The sequence below is a fragment of the Schistocerca americana genome, unplaced genomic scaffold (genome assembly GCF_021461395.2).
Source record: "Schistocerca americana isolate TAMUIC-IGC-003095 unplaced genomic scaffold, iqSchAmer2.1 HiC_scaffold_147, whole genome shotgun sequence".
NCBI classification, from domain to species: domain Eukaryota; kingdom Metazoa; phylum Arthropoda; class Insecta; order Orthoptera; family Acrididae; genus Schistocerca; species Schistocerca americana.
In genome coordinates this window covers 118,863-136,579 of record NW_025725554.1, presented here as the reverse complement: position 1 = coordinate 136,579, position 17,717 = coordinate 118,863, and the positions used below count along the sequence as shown (strand labels likewise).

The window sequence follows — 17,717 nt, the reverse complement described above, 5'->3', positions numbered from 1 at the left end:
GCCATAGCTGCAAATATTAGTCGGTAATATGAAGTGTTGTCAGCTTAAGCCTGATGATCCAGACGAGCGTAAGCACGAAGTACGCAAAACTACCGCTAGGCCGCGCCTCTTTAGCTCAGTGGCAGAGCACTGGTCTAGTAAACCAGGGGTCGTGAGTTCGATCCTCACAGGAGGCAAACGAATTTTCGAAATCAGTTGCGCGTCGTGGCCGTATAGCAAGCAGTGTCTGGAACGACGAACAATTAGGAACAGGTGTTTTATTTAGAATTACTCTCAGATGTGATTGAGGCGAATGTCGCAGATAAAGCATTTTCCAAAGCGGTACAGCGTAGGGTGGGAGGCGGCAGTCTGAATTATATTTTTTACATGTGTTTTTCAAATATCACAGAGCCTCTCGCGAGCGTCGTCGTCGTCGTCGTCGTCGTCGACGCCGCCGCTTCTGCAGAAGTAGCAAATCGCCATCGTAGCAAATGCGGCGAGGGACGCCCTGCCTTCGATTTCGAATGCACAAAGTGTGTGGTCTTGATTCCCAATCTCTACTTGGTCGGTCTCGTAAAGGCTTGCATGTAACGAATGGGTGGGAAGCAGCAAGAGGCAGCGGCTGTGTAGAACGAAAACACAATTCCTCAGCGGTATGAGCGTTTCGAGATGACACGAATGTAAGGAATACTTGGCGGCCAGTGACCGTGTGGCCTAATGGATAAGGCGTCGGACTTCGGATCCGAAGATTGCAGGTTCGAATCCTGTCACGGTCGTGTTTTTCCAATTCTGCAAAAGAAACACACCGTTTTAGTGTAGCTATTGAGCAGTACGAAATCGTCTGAATGTTGCTGTTGTCCATTTCCTGCTTGGAGATGCACTTGAGCTTGATACACACACAGCCAGAACGGTGTTATCTAGCGAAATGGTCGGCTGAGTGCCGTCACCGCGAGTTTTGGCTGGCATTTGCGCATCTAAGACAGCGTCGGAAAGTAACCCGTTCGGCTTCTGAGTCAAATCAAATATGTGTGTTAATTTTGACACCACTAGCGCTGCAGGTTTTCATGCAATTCCTGTACCTCTCAGAAATGATTATGAAATAAAACTGAAGTACGTGACGTGTGTGACGCTAGGAAAACATTAGGCAGCATGGAGAGATTCTGTATGGGACCACCCCACCGAAACGAGAACTGTGTGTCGTGCGACCCGACACGTAGTCACCGACGCAGCCCGGCTAGCTCAGTCGGTAGAGCATGAGACTCTTAATCTCAGGGTCGTGGGTTCGAGCCCCACGCTGGGCGGAACGTAATTTTGTTCCGCTGCAGATGTAAATTACCGTTTCTCTGATCAATGTGACGTAATGGAAATAGCAACTTAAAACTTTGCCTACGTCTCCATCAGTCGCAAGGAAGTGTATCTGAAGGTGAAGGTGATTTCGTAGACATGTGTCAAAGACATGTTCTGAAATGTAAGTGGTGTTGGTTGGAGAGCACATCGGTTACGTGTGAGATGTGTAGCCAAGCAGTAATGGTGCGCCATAGCTGCAAATATTAGTCGGTAATATGAAGTGTTGTCAGCTTAAGCCTGATGATCCAGACGAGCGTAAGCACGAAGTACGCAAAACTACCGCTAGGCCGCGCCTCTTTAGCTCAGTGGCAGAGCACTGGTCTAGTAAACCAGGGGTCGTGAGTTCGATCCTCACAGGAGGCAAACGAATTTTCGAAATCAGTTGCGCGTCGTGGCCGTATAGCAAGCAGTGTCTGGAACGACGAACAATTAGCAACAGGTGTTTTATTTAGAATTACTCTCAGATGTGATTGAGGCGAATGTCGCAGATAAAGCATTTTCCAAAGCGGTACAGCGTAGGGTGGGAGGCGGCAGTCTGAATTATATTTTTTACATGTGTTTTTCAAATATCACAGAGCCTCTCGCGAGCGTCGTCGTCGTCGTCGTCGACGCCGCCGCTTCTGCAGAAGTAGCAAATCGCCATCGTAGCAAATGCGGCGAGGGACGCCCTGCCTTCGATTTCGAATGCACAAAGTGTGTGGTCTTGATTCCCAATCTCTACTTGGTCGGTCTCGTAAAGGCTTGCATGTAACGAATGGGTGGGAAGCAGCAAGAGGCAGCGGCTGTGTAGAACGAAAACACAATTCCTCAGCGGTATGAGCGTTTCGAGATGACACGAATGTAAGGAATACTTGGCGGCCAGTGACCGTGTGGCCTAATGGATAAGGCGTCGGACTTCGGATCCGAAGATTGCAGGTTCGAATCCTGTCACGGTCGTGTTTTTCCAATTCTGCAAAAGAAACACACCGTTTTAGTGTAGCTATTGAGCAGTACGAAATCGTCTGAATGTTGCTGTTGTCCATTTCCTGCTTGGAGATGCACTTGAGCTTGATACACACACAGCCAGAACGGTGTTATCTAGCGAAATGGTCGGCTGAGTGCCGTCACCGCGAGTTTTGGCTGGCATTTGCGCATCTAAGACAGCGTCGGAAAGTAACCCGTTCGGCTTCTGAGTCAAATCAAATATGTGTGTTAATTTTGACACCACTAGCGCTGCAGGTTTTCATGCAATTCCTGTACCTCTCAGAAATGATTATGAAATAAAACTGAAGTACGTGACGTGTGTGACGCTAGGAAAACATTAGGCAGCATGGAGAGATTCTGTATGGGACCACCCCACCGAAACGAGAACTGTGTGTCGTGCGACCCGACACGTAGTCACCGACGCAGCCCGGCTAGCTCAGTCGGTAGAGCATGAGACTCTTAATCTCAGGGTCGTGGGTTCGAGCCCCACGCTGGGCGGAACGTAATTTTGTTCCGCTGCAGATGTAAATTACCGTTTCTCTGATCAATGTGACGTAATGGAAATAGCAACTTAAAACTTTGCCTACGTCTCCATCAGTCGCAAGGAAGTGTATCTGAAGGTGAAGGTGATTTCGTAGACATGTGTCAAAGACATGTTCTGAAATGTAAGTGGTGTTGGTTGGAGAGCACATCGGTTACGTGTGAGATGTGTAGCCAAGCAGTAATGGTGCGCCATAGCTGCAAATATTAGTCGGTAATATGAAGTGTTGTCAGCTTAAGCCTGATGATCCAGACGAGCGTAAGCACGAAGTACGCAAAACTACCGCTAGGCCGCGCCTCTTTAGCTCAGTGGCAGAGCACTGGTCTAGTAAACCAGGGGTCGTGAGTTCGATCCTCACAGGAGGCAAACGAATTTTCGAAATCAGTTGCGCGTCGTGGCCGTATAGCAAGCAGTGTCTGGAACGACGAACAATTAGCAACAGGTGTTTTATTTAGAATTACTCTCAGATGTGATTGAGGCGAATGTCGCAGATAAAGCATTTTCCAAAGCGGTACAGCGTAGGGTGGGAGGCGGCAGTCTGAATTATATTTTTTACATGTGTTTTTCAAATATCACAGAGCCTCTCGCGAGCGTCGTCGTCGTCGTCGTCGACGCCGCCGCTTCTGCAGAAGTAGCAAATCGCCATCGTAGCAAATGCGGCGAGGGACGCCCTGCCTTCGATTTCGAATGCACAAAGTGTGTGGTCTTGATTCCCAATCTCTACTTGGTCGGTCTCGTAAAGGCTTGCATGTAACGAATGGGTGGGAAGCAGCAAGAGGCAGCGGCTGTGTAGAACGAAAACACAATTCCTCAGCGGTATGAGCGTTTCGAGATGACACGAATGTAAGGAATACTTGGCGGCCAGTGACCGTGTGGCCTAATGGATAAGGCGTCGGACTTCGGATCCGAAGATTGCAGGTTCGAATCCTGTCACGGTCGTGTTTTTCCAATTCTGCAAAAGAAACACACCGTTTTAGTGTAGCTATTGAGCAGTACGAAATCGTCTGAATGTTGCTGTTGTCCATTTCCTGCTTGGAGATGCACTTGAGCTTGATACACACACAGCCAGAACGGTGTTATCTAGCGAAATGGTCGGCTGAGTGCCGTCACCGCGAGTTTTGGCTGGCATTTGCGCATCTAAGACAGCGTCGGAAAGTAACCCGTTCGGCTTCTGAGTCAAATCAAATATGTGTGTTAATTTTGACACCACTAGCGCTGCAGGTTTTCATGCAATTCCTGTACCTCTCAGAAATGATTATGAAATAAAACTGAAGTACGTGACGTGTGTGACGCTAGGAAAACATTAGGCAGCATGGAGAGATTCTGTATGGGACCACCCCACCGAAACGAGAACTGTGTGTCGTGCGACCCGACACGTAGTCACCGACGCAGCCCGGCTAGCTCAGTCGGTAGAGCATGAGACTCTTAATCTCAGGGTCGTGGGTTCGAGCCCCACGCTGGGCGGAACGTAATTTTGTTCCGCTGCAGATGTAAATTACCGTTTCTCTGATCAATGTGACGTAATGGAAATAGCAACTTAAAACTTTGCCTACGTCTCCATCAGTCGCAAGGAAGTGTATCTGAAGGTGAAGGTGATTTCGTAGACATGTGTCAAAGACATGTTCTGAAATGTAAGTGGTGTTGGTTGGAGAGCACATCGGTTACGTGTGAGATGTGTAGCCAAGCAGTAATGGTGCGCCATAGCTGCAAATATTAGTCGGTAATATGAAGTGTTGTCAGCTTAAGCCTGATGATCCAGACGAGCGTAAGCACGAAGTACGCAAAACTACCGCTAGGCCGCGCCTCTTTAGCTCAGTGGCAGAGCACTGGTCTAGTAAACCAGGGGTCGTGAGTTCGATCCTCACAGGAGGCAAACGAATTTTCGAAATCAGTTGCGCGTCGTGGCCGTATAGCAAGCAGTGTCTGGAACGACGAACAATTAGCAACAGGTGTTTTATTTAGAATTACTCTCAGATGTGATTGAGGCGAATGTCGCAGATAAAGCATTTTCCAAAGCGGTACAGCGTAGGGTGGGAGGCGGCAGTCTGAATTATATTTTTTACATGTGTTTTTCAAATATCACAGAGCCTCTCGCGAGCGTCGTCGTCGTCGTCGTCGACGCCGCCGCTTCTGCAGAAGTAGCAAATCGCCATCGTAGCAAATGCGGCGAGGGACGCCCTGCCTTCGATTTCGAATGCACAAAGTGTGTGGTCTTGATTCCCAATCTCTACTTGGTCGGTCTCGTAAAGGCTTGCATGTAACGAATGGGTGGGAAGCAGCAAGAGGCAGCGGCTGTGTAGAACGAAAACACAATTCCTCAGCGGTATGAGCGTTTCGAGATGACACGAATGTAAGGAATACTTGGCGGCCAGTGACCGTGTGGCCTAATGGATAAGGCGTCGGACTTCGGATCCGAAGATTGCAGGTTCGAATCCTGTCACGGTCGTGTTTTTCCAATTCTGCAAAAGAAACACACCGTTTTAGTGTAGCTATTGAGCAGTACGAAATCGTCTGAATGTTGCTGTTGTCCATTTCCTGCTTGGAGATGCACTTGAGCTTGATACACACACAGCCAGAACGGTGTTATCTAGCGAAATGGTCGGCTGAGTGCCGTCACCGCGAGTTTTGGCTGGCATTTGCGCATCTAAGACAGCGTCGGAAAGTAACCCGTTCGGCTTCTGAGTCAAATCAAATATGTGTGTTAATTTTGACACCACTAGCGCTGCAGGTTTTCATGCAATTCCTGTACCTCTCAGAAATGATTATGAAATAAAACTGAAGTACGTGACGTGTGTGACGCTAGGAAAACATTAGGCAGCATGGAGAGATTCTGTATGGGACCACCCCACCGAAACGAGAACTGTGTGTCGTGCGACCCGACACGTAGTCACCGACGCAGCCCGGCTAGCTCAGTCGGTAGAGCATGAGACTCTTAATCTCAGGGTCGTGGGTTCGAGCCCCACGCTGGGCGGAACGTAATTTTGTTCCGCTGCAGATGTAAATTACCGTTTCTCTGATCAATGTGACGTAATGGAAATAGCAACTTAAAACTTTGCCTACGTCTCCATCAGTCGCAAGGAAGTGTATCTGAAGGTGAAGGTGATTTCGTAGACATGTGTCAAAGACATGTTCTGAAATGTAAGTGGTGTTGGTTGGAGAGCACATCGGTTACGTGTGAGATGTGTAGCCAAGCAGTAATGGTGCGCCATAGCTGCAAATATTAGTCGGTAATATGAAGTGTTGTCAGCTTAAGCCTGATGATCCAGACGAGCGTAAGCACGAAGTACGCAAAACTACCGCTAGGCCGCGCCTCTTTAGCTCAGTGGCAGAGCACTGGTCTAGTAAACCAGGGGTCGTGAGTTCGATCCTCACAGGAGGCAAACGAATTTTCGAAATCAGTTGCGCGTCGTGGCCGTATAGCAAGCAGTGTCTGGAACGACGAACAATTAGCAACAGGTGTTTTATTTAGAATTACTCTCAGATGTGATTGAGGCGAATGTCGCAGATAAAGCATTTTCCAAAGCGGTACAGCGTAGGGTGGGAGGCGGCAGTCTGACTATATTTTTTACATGTGTTTTTCAAATATCACAGAGCCTCTCGCGAGCGTCGTCGTCGTCGTCGACGCCGCCGCTTCTGCAGAAGTAGCAAATCGCCATCGTAGCAAATGCGGCGAGGGACGCCCTGCCTTCGATTTCGAATGCACAAAGTGTGTGGTCTTGATTCCCAATCTCTACTTGGTCGGTCTCGTAAAGGCTTGCATGTAACGAATGGGTGGGAAGCAGCAAGAGGCAGCGGCTGTGTAGAACGAAAACACAATTCCTCAGCGGTATGAGCGTTTCGAGATGACACGAATGTAAGGAATACTTGGCGGCCAGTGACCGTGTGGCCTAATGGATAAGGCGTCGGACTTCGGATCCGAAGATTGCAGGTTCGAATCCTGTCACGGTCGTGTTTTTCCAATTCTGCAAAAGAAACACACCGTTTTAGTGTAGCTATTGAGCAGTACGAAATCGTCTGAATGTTGCTGTTGTCCATTTCCTGCTTGGAGATGCACTTGAGCTTGATACACACACAGCCAGAACGGTGTTATCTAGCGAAATGGTCGGCTGAGTGCCGTCACCGCGAGTTTTGGCTGGCATTTGCGCATCTAAGACAGCGTCGGAAAGTAACCCGTTCGGCTTCTGAGTCAAATCAAATATGTGTGTTAATTTTGACACCACTAGCGCTGCAGGTTTTCATGCAATTCCTGTACCTCTCAGAAATGATTATGAAATAAAACTGAAGTACGTGACGTGTGTGACGCTAGGAAAACATTAGGCAGCATGGAGAGATTCTGTATGGGACCACCCCACCGAAACGAGAACTGTGTGTCGTGCGACCCGACACGTAGTCACCGACGCAGCCCGGCTAGCTCAGTCGGTAGAGCATGAGACTCTTAATCTCAGGGTCGTGGGTTCGAGCCCCACGCTGGGCGGAACGTAATTTTGTTCCGCTGCAGATGTAAATTACCGTTTCTCTGATCAATGTGACGTAATGGAAATAGCAACTTAAAACTTTGCCTACGTCTCCATCAGTCGCAAGGAAGTGTATCTGAAGGTGAAGGTGATTTCGTAGACATGTGTCAAAGACATGTTCTGAAATGTAAGTGGTGTTGGTTGGAGAGCACATCGGTTACGTGTGAGATGTGTAGCCAAGCAGTAATGGTGCGCCATAGCTGCAAATATTAGTCGGTAATATGAAGTGTTGTCAGCTTAAGCCTGATGATCCAGACGAGCGTAAGCACGAAGTACGCAAAACTACCGCTAGGCCGCGCCTCTTTAGCTCAGTGGCAGAGCACTGGTCTAGTAAACCAGGGGTCGTGAGTTCGATCCTCACAGGAGGCAAACGAATTTTCGAAATCAGTTGCGCGTCGTGGCCGTATAGCAAGCAGTGTCTGGAACGACGAACAATTAGCAACAGGTGTTTTATTTAGAATTACTCTCAGATGTGATTGAGGCGAATGTCGCAGATAAAGCATTTTCCAAAGCGGTACAGCGTAGGGTGGGAGGCGGCAGTCTGAATTATATTTTTTACATGTGTTTTTCAAATATCACAGAGCCTCTCGCGAGCGTCGTCGTCGTCGTCGTCGACGCCGCCGCTTCTGCAGAAGTAGCAAATCGCCATCGTAGCAAATGCGGCGAGGGACGCCCTGCCTTCGATTTCGAATGCACAAAGTGTGTGGTCTTGATTCCCAATCTCTACTTGGTCGGTCTCGTAAAGGCTTGCATGTAACGAATGGGTGGGAAGCAGCAAGAGGCAGCGGCTGTGTAGAACGAAAACACAATTCCTCAGCGGTATGAGCGTTTCGAGATGACACGAATGTAAGGAATACTTGGCGGCCAGTGACCGTGTGGCCTAATGGATAAGGCGTCGGACTTCGGATCCGAAGATTGCAGGTTCGAATCCTGTCACGGTCGTGTTTTTCCAATTCTGCAAAAGAAACACACCGTTTTAGTGTAGCTATTGAGCAGTACGAAATCGTCTGAATGTTGCTGTTGTCCATTTCCTGCTTGGAGATGCACTTGAGCTTGATACACACACAGCCAGAACGGTGTTATCTAGCGAAATGGTCGGCTGAGTGCCGTCACCGCGAGTTTTGGCTGGCATTTGCGCATCTAAGACAGCGTCGGAAAGTAACCCGTTCGGCTTCTGAGTCAAATCAAATATGTGTGTTAATTTTGACACCACTAGCGCTGCAGGTTTTCATGCAATTCCTGTACCTCTCAGAAATGATTATGAAATAAAACTGAAGTACGTGACGTGTGTGACGCTAGGAAAACATTAGGCAGCATGGAGAGATTCTGTATGGGACCACCCCACCGAAACGAGAACTGTGTGTCGTGCGACCCGACACGTAGTCACCGACGCAGCCCGGCTAGCTCAGTCGGTAGAGCATGAGACTCTTAATCTCAGGGTCGTGGGTTCGAGCCCCACGCTGGGCGGAACGTAATTTTGTTCCGCTGCAGATGTAAATTACCGTTTCTCTGATCAATGTGACGTAATGGAAATAGCAACTTAAAACTTTGCCTACGTCTCCATCAGTCGCAAGGAAGTGTATCTGAAGGTGAAGGTGATTTCGTAGACATGTGTCAAAGACATGTTCTGAAATGTAAGTGGTGTTGGTTGGAGAGCACATCGGTTACGTGTGAGATGTGTAGCCAAGCAGTAATGGTGCGCCATAGCTGCAAATATTAGTCGGTAATATGAAGTGTTGTCAGCTTAAGCCTGATGATCCAGACGAGCGTAAGCACGAAGTACGCAATACTACCGCTAGGCCGCGCCTCTTTAGCTCAGTGGCAGAGCACTGGTCTAGTAAACCAGGGGTCGTGAGTTCGATCCTCACAGGAGGCAAACGAATTTTCGAAATCAGTTGCGCGTCGTGGCCGTATAGCAAGCAGTGTCTGGAACGACGAACAATTAGCAACAGGTGTTTTATTTAGAATTACTCTCAGATGTGATTGAGGCGAATGTCGCAGATAAAGCATTTTCCAAAGCGGTACAGCGTAGGGTGGGAGGCGGCAGTCTGACTATATTTTTTACATGTGTTTTTCAAATATCACAGAGCCTCTCGCGAGCGTCGTCGTCGTCGTCGACGCCGCCGCTTCTGCAGAAGTAGCAAATCGCCATCGTAGCAAATGCGGCGAGGGACGTCCTGCCTTCGATTTCGAATGCACAAAGTGTGTGGTCTTGATTCCCAATCTCTACTTGGTCGGTCTCGTAAAGGCTTGCATGTAACGAATGGGTGGGAAGCAGCAAGAGGCAGCGGCTGTGTAGAACGAAAACACAATTCCTCAGCGGTATGAGCGTTTCGAGATGACACGAATGTAAGGAATACTTGGCGGCCAGTGACCGTGTGGCCTAATGGATAAGGCGTCGGACTTCGGATCCGAAGATTGCAGGTTCGAATCCTGTCACGGTCGTGTTTTTCCAATTCTGCAAAAGAAACACACCGTTTTAGTGTAGCTATTGAGCAGTACGAAATCGTCTGAATGTTGCTGTTGTCCATTTCCTGCTTGGAGATGCACTTGAGCTTGATACACACACAGCCAGAACGGTGTTATCTAGCGAAATGGTCGGCTGAGTGCCGTCACCGCGAGTTTTGGCTGGCATTTGCGCATCTAAGACAGCGTCGGAAAGTAACCCGTTCGGCTTCTGAGTCAAATCAAATATGTGTGTTAATTTTGACACCACTAGCGCTGCAGGTTTTCATGCAATTCCTGTACCTCTCAGAAATGATTATGAAATAAAACTGAAGTACGTGACGTGTGTGACGCTAGGAAAACATTAGGCAGCATGGAGAGATTCTGTATGGGACCACCCCACCGAAACGAGAACTGTGTGTCGTGCGACCCGACACGTAGTCACCGACGCAGCCCGGCTAGCTCAGTCGGTAGAGCATGAGACTCTTAATCTCAGGGTCGTGGGTTCGAGCCCCACGCTGGGCGGGACGTAATTTTGTTCCGCTGCAGATGTAAATTACCGTTTCTCTGATCAATGTGACGTAATGGAAATAGCAACTTAAAACTTTGCCTACGTCTCCATCAGTCGCAAGGAAGTGTATCTGAAGGTGAAGGTGATTTCGTAGACATGTGTCAAAGACATGTTCTGAAATGTAAGTGGTGTTGGTTGGAGAGCACATCGGTTACGTGTGAGATGTGTAGCCAAGCAGTAATGGTGCGCCATAGCTGCAAATATTAGTCGGTAATATGAAGTGTTGTCAGCTTAAGCCTGATGATCCAGACGAGCGTAAGCACGAAGTACGCAAAACTACCGCTAGGCCGCGCCTCTTTAGCTCAGTGGCAGAGCACTGGTCTAGTAAACCAGGGGTCGTGAGTTCGATCCTCACAGGAGGCAAACGAATTTTCGAAATCAGTTGCGCGTCGTGGCCGTATAGCAAGCAGTGTCTGGAACGACGAACAATTAGCAACAGGTGTTTTATTTAGAATTACTCTCAGATGTGATTGAGGCGAATGTCGCAGATAAAGCATTTTCCAAAGCGGTACAGCGTAGGGTGGGAGGCGGCAGTCTGAATTATATTTTTTACATGTGTTTTTCAAATATCACAGAGCCTCTCGCGAGCGTCGTCGTCGTCGTCGTCGACGCCGCCGCTTCTGCAGAAGTAGCAAATCGCCATCGTAGCAAATGCGGCGAGGGACGCCCTGCCTTCGATTTCGAATGCACAAAGTGTGTGGTCTTGATTCCCAATCTCTACTTGGTCGGTCTCGTAAAGGCTTGCATGTAACGAATGGGTGGGAAGCAGCAAGAGGCAGCGGCTGTGTAGAACGAAAACACAATTCCTCAGCGGTATGAGCGTTTCGAGATGACACGAATGTAAGGAATACTTGGCGGCCAGTGACCGTGTGGCCTAATGGATAAGGCGTCGGACTTCGGATCCGAAGATTGCAGGTTCGAATCCTGTCACGGTCGTGTTTTTCCAATTCTGCAAAAGAAACACACCGTTTTAGTGTAGCTATTGAGCAGTACGAAATCGTCTGAATGTTGCTGTTGTCCATTTCCTGCTTGGAGATGCACTTGAGCTTGATACACACACAGCCAGAACGGTGTTATCTAGCGAAATGGTCGGCTGAGTGCCGTCACCGCGAGTTTTGGCTGGCATTTGCGCATCTAAGACAGCGTCGGAAAGTAACCCGTTCGGCTTCTGAGTCAAATCAAATATGTGTGTTAATTTTGACACCACTAGCGCTGCAGGTTTTCATGCAATTCCTGTACCTCTCAGAAATGATTATGAAATAAAACTGAAGTACGTGACGTGTGTGACGCTAGGAAAACATTAGGCAGCATGGAGAGATTCTGTATGGGACCACCCCACCGAAACGAGAACTGTGTGTCGTGCGACCCGACACGTAGTCACCGACGCAGCCCGGCTAGCTCAGTCGGTAGAGCATGAGACTCTTAATCTCAGGGTCGTGGGTTCGAGCCCCACGCTGGGCGGAACGTGATTTTGTTCCGCTGCAGATGTAAATTACCGTTTCTCTGATCAATGTGACGTAATGGAAATAGCAACTTAAAACTTTGCCTACGTCTCCATCAGTCGCAAGGAAGTGTATCTGAAGGTGAAGGTGATTTCGTAGACATGTGTCAAAGACATGTTCTGAAATGTAAGTGGTGTTGGTTGGAGAGCACATCGGTTACGTGTGAGATGTGTAGCCAAGCAGTAATGGTGCGCCATAGCTGCAAATATTAGTCGGTAATATGAAGTGTTGTCAGCTTAAGCCTGATGATCCAGACGAGCGTAAGCACGAAGTACGCAAAACTACCGCTAGGCCGCGCCTCTTTAGCTCAGTGGCAGTTGCGCTTGAGCCGCGACAGCGATCGGACGTGCTTAAACTTCCGTGCCGTCGTAGCGCCGCAAGCCGTGTTTTGATCGTTTCTTGTGTCTGTGATTGTGCGTTTTCTCGTGGTATTTTGAGTTTTTGTCTGTTCTCGTCGTCTTGTTTATCTTACTAGCGGTTTCGGCCGCTTATCGTTACAGTTATGGCTAAATCGGTTCCCCGAAAGAATACATTGTGTTTTGAGTTTGACAAGGCATCGCGTCGTGTGCAACCAAGCTCCCTGGAAATTCATGATTGGATTGTGGATATAATTGGGATAACGTCCGACCAGGTTCACACAGCGTACTATGATATGGCGGATTACTGTTTCTTTGTCAAGTTTCTCACTCCGTTGCAACTGGAGAAAATCTTGCAGAAAACTGGAGGAAAGGCGGAATTCCATCATCGAGACCAGTCGGTGAGTACCGTGATAATCACCAATGCTGATGTAGAATATAAGCAGGTTCGGGTATTCAATTTGCCACCAGAAGTTGACGATTACCTGTTGAAGGATGTTCTTGCTAAATACGGTGATATTCGACAAATCAGAATGGAAAAATGGTCTAGCCAACACAAATTGCAATGCTACAGTGGGGTTCGTTCTGTTGATATGAGCATTAAAGTTAATATTCCCTCGAATATCGTGGTCTGTGGCTATAAAGCACATGTCGTTTATAGTGGGCAAGTAGAAACTTGTTATATTTGTAACGAGAGCGGTCATTTACGCAGTGATTGTCCTCGGCGTGTTTTCGTGCTTAAAAACTCCTTACAAAAACGCCAGAGGTTGACACTAGCTGATATTATGACCCAACATCAGAAGTTGGGGGAGACAACTTTGCAACACAGTACGTCAGAGGCTGTTGAACCCGATCTTAGTAACGAGTCCTTCCCGCCTTTAGCACAAAAGAGCGAGAAGCTTCCACTTGCTGTCAGCACAACGTTATCGGTCGGTAACAAACGACGCCGTACCTGTGACGATAGTGGAACTGATGAAGAGTTGTCGGCCAACGACCAGATATCTGTCACGGACGCGAACCCTCCCTCGCAGGAATCCCTTGCCGTGGACAGCAAAGGTGAGGGCTCCGACGCCGCTGCTTCCCCGGCGGCGTCGGTCAACAACGGTGTCGACCAGTGTTTACAGCTGACTGTTGTGACGGCGCCGGCCGGCCCGCCACTACACGACTTGGATGCCCAACAAGTGGACGACCGTCCGATGTCGGCTCTACAGACACCCGACGAGGACGTTGGTCCGGAGACCGTTGTAACCACCAACCTGCCCGTCGCTGAACACAACCAACCTGAGAGGCCGGAAGACTGTTTACCAACAGACCGTGTGAATACAAACAAACACACCTTGCTTTCTGCCGCCGCGATTTCGCACGAGTTAGCTACAGTGGAGGAAGCCGGCACTCCGACTGCCGATTTCAGTCATGATCCGCCCACCCCACCTTCTGCCATGGAACTCCCGACTGGTGGACGACGGAAAACTAAACCCAAACCAAATGTCTCCGCGGCCCGAAGAAAGACTCCGAACAAAGGAGCCGCGGAATCTGGACGCGAACCTGGCACTGTAAATTCGCAATCTGACGGTGCGATGGACTGGGCCGCTAATGCAATGCAGCTTTCTTCCTCCTTCGATGGGCACGACCCAGGCATATAAATTTCTGTCTCTTAATATTAACAAGATCACTTCAGCTTTGAAAACAGCGTTGTTGCGACAGTTTATCTACGACTCTGAAGCCGATGTTGTACTCCTACAGGAAGTGTCTATGTTAAGTCTCACCGTCCCTGGTTTTCATACGATAGCAAATGTAACGAAAGACACGAGCACCGGCACAGCCATTTTATTACGCGAGGGCATCCCTGTTCGAAGTATTGAAATACTCGAGTGTGGTAGAGGTATTGCCTGTCAAATTTTTGACGTCACCATAGTGAACATCTACGCACCGTCTGGTTCAACTCGCAAATCCGACAGAGCCAAATTTTTCAAAGAAGACATCATCTATTTGTTGCGACGGAACCCATCACAATTCATCCTTAGTGGCGACTTCAATTGTGTCCTCAATCGAAAAGATCAGTCTCCGAACTTCAATTACTGTCGGGAATTGCATGATCTGGTACGTCATCTGCGAATGCAGGATACATGGGAACTCAAGAACCCCACTAAGGTTAAATTTACGTACTTTACTTCGACGGCATGCAGCCGCCTTGATCGGTTGTACGTCACGGAGAATATCTGCCATCGTGTTCTCGACACGGATGTCATTCCAGCTAGCTTTTCAGACCATTGTGCCCTTTCCGTAACGATCAGTTTAGACAGACAACGGACTCACCGATTCCGGAATCAATGGAGCCTCAATGTTTCTCTCCTGACGGATAATTACATACAAGATGTTATTCATGCGACGTGGACGGACTGTCTCAAGCGACGTTGTAAGTACGCTACCAATATCGCCTGGTGGAATGAGGTAGTCAAACGGAGGATGAGACAAACTCTGAAAAATTATGGCTGGCAACGAGCCCAGGATACCAAACGAACCATCGATTTTTACCAGACGGTATTGCGGGAGTTGTATACGCAAGTAACCGTAACGAATACGAACTTGGAAGGGATCAAGAAAATCAAGGCCAAACTACTAGCCATAAAGCGTACACAACTTGCGGGGCTGCAGACCAAAGCTCACACTAAGTCGCTCCAGGAAGACGAAGTCACGTCCCTGTACCACCTTATCAAGCACCGTGCGAACCGCCAGAGAACGTTTATTGAGGAACTTGAGACCGCTGATGGGGTCCTCCTCACTCATCAGAGGGATATCCTTCGCGCCGTTGCCGAATATTTTACTCAACTGTACTCGCAATGTGCTACCCGTGGGACTGTTGACACTGTGGCTTTCTGTACTCCACCTTCAGAAGTCACGCACGCCGATAACTGCGCGATATTGCAAGATTTTGATGCGGATGACGTCCTGGACCTGATCACTAGTTCCCCGTCACAAAAATCCCCCGGCCCTGATGGGCTGCCGAAAGAATTCTATGTGCGCTTCTGGCCTCTCATTGGACAAGCCTTTACAACAGTCCTCAACGAGGTGATGCGCGGGACTCCCTTGCCAGTAGACCTCAAGGAAGGCAGAACTGTCTTGATTCCCAAACGCAAACACCGGAAAGATCTTGATCATTATCGTCCGATAACTCTACTCAATTTCGATTATAAAACTTTTGCCAGAGCACTACATAGCAGACTAACGGCGGTGGTGAAAAAGGTGGTCCAAAATCATCAATCCTGTTTCCCTGGTCGGTCCATTATGACACCCGTGTCGGAATATAGAGACATTATTTCAATAGCATCGGTGACTAACGTGAACTGTGCACTCTTATTTCTTGACTTTTCTAAAGCATTCGATCGTGTGAGTCATGATTATCTCATGCGTTTCCTGCAGCATTGTGGATTCAATGAATGCGTTGTTGCCGTCATACGACACCTGATAACTGGTATCACAACAAAGGTTAGCGTCAATGGACAGCTCACGCAGCCTATCGAGATTCAAAGAGGGGTCCCGCAGGGGAGCCCCCTCTCCATGCTCTTGTTCGTGCTGGCGCTCGAACCATTCCTACGCTCCGTCGACGATAAACTGACCGGCCTGACCACGACCGGTCCTTCTTTTGTGGTTCGCGCTTACGCCGATGATGTCGGGGTTTTAATACGGGCCGAAGAAGAAATACCCATCCTTAAGTCCGAAATTGATGACTACTGCCGTGTCTCTGGAGCACGAATCAACACCGATAAATGCAGATTCGTCAAAATCCGTGGATTGGCAAACGTAACCGTCCCGTGGGCACAAACTGCGGAAACCCACACAACCTTAGGTATGATTGTCGATCGATGCCCACTGAAAATGTGTGCCAAAAATTGGCGGCGGATCGCCGATTCCATGCACGGCGCTATTCGCGAAAACAACTGGCGGTCTATCAACCTGCTTCAACGAATTCGTCTCCTCGACACTTACATTTTCAGTAAAGCCTACTACATGGCCCAAATTTTTCCGATTCCCACGTTACAGGCGAAGCGACTTATGAAAATCTCCAACTATTTTCTCTGGAAAGGGAACATTTTTAAATCGAAATATACCACATTGACCATGCCACGGAAGGCTGGAGGACTCAATTTACCAGACATCGACAGGAAGTGTACGGCCTTGTACATCAAACGCATTACCATGTTGTTGAGGAAGGAACCACTCAGTATCACTCATTGGCTCTTTCACATTTTACGTCCTATAGATCTCCGTCCACCCACTGCTGTAGGACACATCAATTTTCAACTAAAACATGTCCGGTACTATTATCTCGAAGTAAGTTACATCGGGGGCGCCGTTGTTCACAGGTCGGATTTATCGGCAAAGGTTCTGCTCGACAGATGGCATCGAACTATGATACACCACCCCATGGAAATCAAACACCCAAGTGTCCAATGGAATATAGTCTGGCACAACATCAGTTTATCCATCCATACTTCCGTTGTGGCATCCACGTGGTATCAGGTTGTTAATAGTGTTATCCCCACAAATGAACGGTTGCACCGCATAGGCTTACAAGACAGTGATCGATGTGCGCGTTGTGGCCTGGTCGACACCTTACGCCACAGATTTACATGCGGTGGCCATCTACTTAACTGGAAATGGGTGCAACAACGTTTGGGTCTCTTAACTCGCAGCAGTGCGGCCAGTCACTCCACCGATTTCCTCCTCTGGCCAGACACCAAATATTATCCTGCGACCAAGAACAACACTGTGATGTGGCTACTGGGACACTATGTGACATATGTTATTTGCCACAATGGCGACGACGATCTCGTAAGTTTTGAAACTTACATGCGAACAGCACAGTGGCAAATGACGCGGTTCTCCGCAGTCAAAAAAAATTTTGGAAACATGATCGCCATTATTTTTGAAAAGCAAGGTGTTGGATAACACCTCCTCACTCTTCATTGGTACCGTTCCTCGTCAACGGCCGGCCCTACAGATTAAACAATAAGAGAACTTCGACAGCGACAGGCACTGATTCCTAAAAAAAAAAAAAAAAAAAAAGTGGCAGAGCACTGGTCTAGTAAACCAGGGGTCGTGAGTTCGATCCTCACAGGAGGCAAACGAATTTTCGAAATCAGTTGCGCGTCGTGGCCGTATAGCAAGCAGTGTCTGGAACGACGAACAATTAGCAACAGGTGTTTTATTTAGAATTACTCTCAGATGTGATTGAGGCGAATGTCGCAGATAAAGCATTTTCCAAAGCGGTACAGCGTAGGGTGGGAGGCGGCAGTCTGAATTATATTTTTTACATGTGTTTTTCAAATATCACAGAGCCTCTCGCGAGCGTCGTCGTCGTCGTCGTCGTCGACGCCGCCGCTTCTGCAGAAGTAGCAAATCGCCATCGTAGCAAATGCGGCGAGGGACGCCCTGCCTTCGATTTCGAATGCACAAAGTGTGTGGTCTTGATTCCCAATCTCTACTTGGTCGGTCTCG

General features: G+C 48.5%; 24 non-coding genes across 24 annotated transcripts; all 24 read left to right on the top strand.

Annotated features, from left to right (window-relative positions):
* Positions 1 to 104: 104 nt before the first annotated feature.
* Trnat-agu lies at positions 105 to 176 on the top strand. The gene has a single exon. It is a non-coding gene; the product is annotated as a tRNA-Thr (tRNA).
* Positions 177 to 682: 506 nt separating this feature from the next.
* Trnar-ucg lies at positions 683 to 755 on the top strand. The gene has a single exon. It is a non-coding gene; the product is annotated as a tRNA-Arg (tRNA).
* Positions 756 to 1,207: 452 nt separating this feature from the next.
* On the top strand, positions 1,208 to 1,280 carry Trnak-cuu. The gene has a single exon. It is a non-coding gene; the product is annotated as a tRNA-Lys (tRNA).
* Positions 1,281 to 1,617: 337 nt separating this feature from the next.
* On the top strand, positions 1,618 to 1,689 carry Trnat-agu. The gene has a single exon. It is a non-coding gene; the product is annotated as a tRNA-Thr (tRNA).
* Positions 1,690 to 2,189: 500 nt separating this feature from the next.
* Positions 2,190 to 2,262, top strand: Trnar-ucg. Its single transcript has one exon. It is a non-coding gene; the product is annotated as a tRNA-Arg (tRNA).
* Positions 2,263 to 2,714: 452 nt separating this feature from the next.
* Trnak-cuu lies at positions 2,715 to 2,787 on the top strand. Its single transcript has one exon. It is a non-coding gene; the product is annotated as a tRNA-Lys (tRNA).
* Positions 2,788 to 3,124: 337 nt separating this feature from the next.
* Trnat-agu lies at positions 3,125 to 3,196 on the top strand. The gene has a single exon. It is a non-coding gene; the product is annotated as a tRNA-Thr (tRNA).
* A 500-nt stretch (positions 3,197 to 3,696) lies between these two features.
* Trnar-ucg lies at positions 3,697 to 3,769 on the top strand. The gene has a single exon. It is a non-coding gene; the product is annotated as a tRNA-Arg (tRNA).
* Positions 3,770 to 4,221: 452 nt separating this feature from the next.
* Positions 4,222 to 4,294, top strand: Trnak-cuu. Its single transcript has one exon. It is a non-coding gene; the product is annotated as a tRNA-Lys (tRNA).
* Positions 4,295 to 4,631: 337 nt separating this feature from the next.
* Positions 4,632 to 4,703, top strand: Trnat-agu. The gene has a single exon. It is a non-coding gene; the product is annotated as a tRNA-Thr (tRNA).
* A 500-nt stretch (positions 4,704 to 5,203) lies between these two features.
* Positions 5,204 to 5,276, top strand: Trnar-ucg. Its single transcript has one exon. It is a non-coding gene; the product is annotated as a tRNA-Arg (tRNA).
* Positions 5,277 to 5,728: 452 nt separating this feature from the next.
* Trnak-cuu lies at positions 5,729 to 5,801 on the top strand. Its single transcript has one exon. It is a non-coding gene; the product is annotated as a tRNA-Lys (tRNA).
* Positions 5,802 to 6,138: 337 nt separating this feature from the next.
* On the top strand, positions 6,139 to 6,210 carry Trnat-agu. The gene has a single exon. It is a non-coding gene; the product is annotated as a tRNA-Thr (tRNA).
* Positions 6,211 to 6,706: 496 nt separating this feature from the next.
* Trnar-ucg lies at positions 6,707 to 6,779 on the top strand. Its single transcript has one exon. It is a non-coding gene; the product is annotated as a tRNA-Arg (tRNA).
* A 452-nt stretch (positions 6,780 to 7,231) lies between these two features.
* Trnak-cuu lies at positions 7,232 to 7,304 on the top strand. The gene has a single exon. It is a non-coding gene; the product is annotated as a tRNA-Lys (tRNA).
* Positions 7,305 to 7,641: 337 nt separating this feature from the next.
* On the top strand, positions 7,642 to 7,713 carry Trnat-agu. Its single transcript has one exon. It is a non-coding gene; the product is annotated as a tRNA-Thr (tRNA).
* A 500-nt stretch (positions 7,714 to 8,213) lies between these two features.
* On the top strand, positions 8,214 to 8,286 carry Trnar-ucg. Its single transcript has one exon. It is a non-coding gene; the product is annotated as a tRNA-Arg (tRNA).
* A 452-nt stretch (positions 8,287 to 8,738) lies between these two features.
* Positions 8,739 to 8,811, top strand: Trnak-cuu. The gene has a single exon. It is a non-coding gene; the product is annotated as a tRNA-Lys (tRNA).
* Positions 8,812 to 9,148: 337 nt separating this feature from the next.
* Trnat-agu lies at positions 9,149 to 9,220 on the top strand. Its single transcript has one exon. It is a non-coding gene; the product is annotated as a tRNA-Thr (tRNA).
* A 496-nt stretch (positions 9,221 to 9,716) lies between these two features.
* On the top strand, positions 9,717 to 9,789 carry Trnar-ucg. The gene has a single exon. It is a non-coding gene; the product is annotated as a tRNA-Arg (tRNA).
* Positions 9,790 to 10,241: 452 nt separating this feature from the next.
* Positions 10,242 to 10,314, top strand: Trnak-cuu. Its single transcript has one exon. It is a non-coding gene; the product is annotated as a tRNA-Lys (tRNA).
* A 337-nt stretch (positions 10,315 to 10,651) lies between these two features.
* On the top strand, positions 10,652 to 10,723 carry Trnat-agu. Its single transcript has one exon. It is a non-coding gene; the product is annotated as a tRNA-Thr (tRNA).
* A 500-nt stretch (positions 10,724 to 11,223) lies between these two features.
* Trnar-ucg lies at positions 11,224 to 11,296 on the top strand. The gene has a single exon. It is a non-coding gene; the product is annotated as a tRNA-Arg (tRNA).
* Positions 11,297 to 11,748: 452 nt separating this feature from the next.
* Positions 11,749 to 11,821, top strand: Trnak-cuu. Its single transcript has one exon. It is a non-coding gene; the product is annotated as a tRNA-Lys (tRNA).
* The last annotated feature ends 5,896 nt before the right edge of the window (positions 11,822 to 17,717 follow it).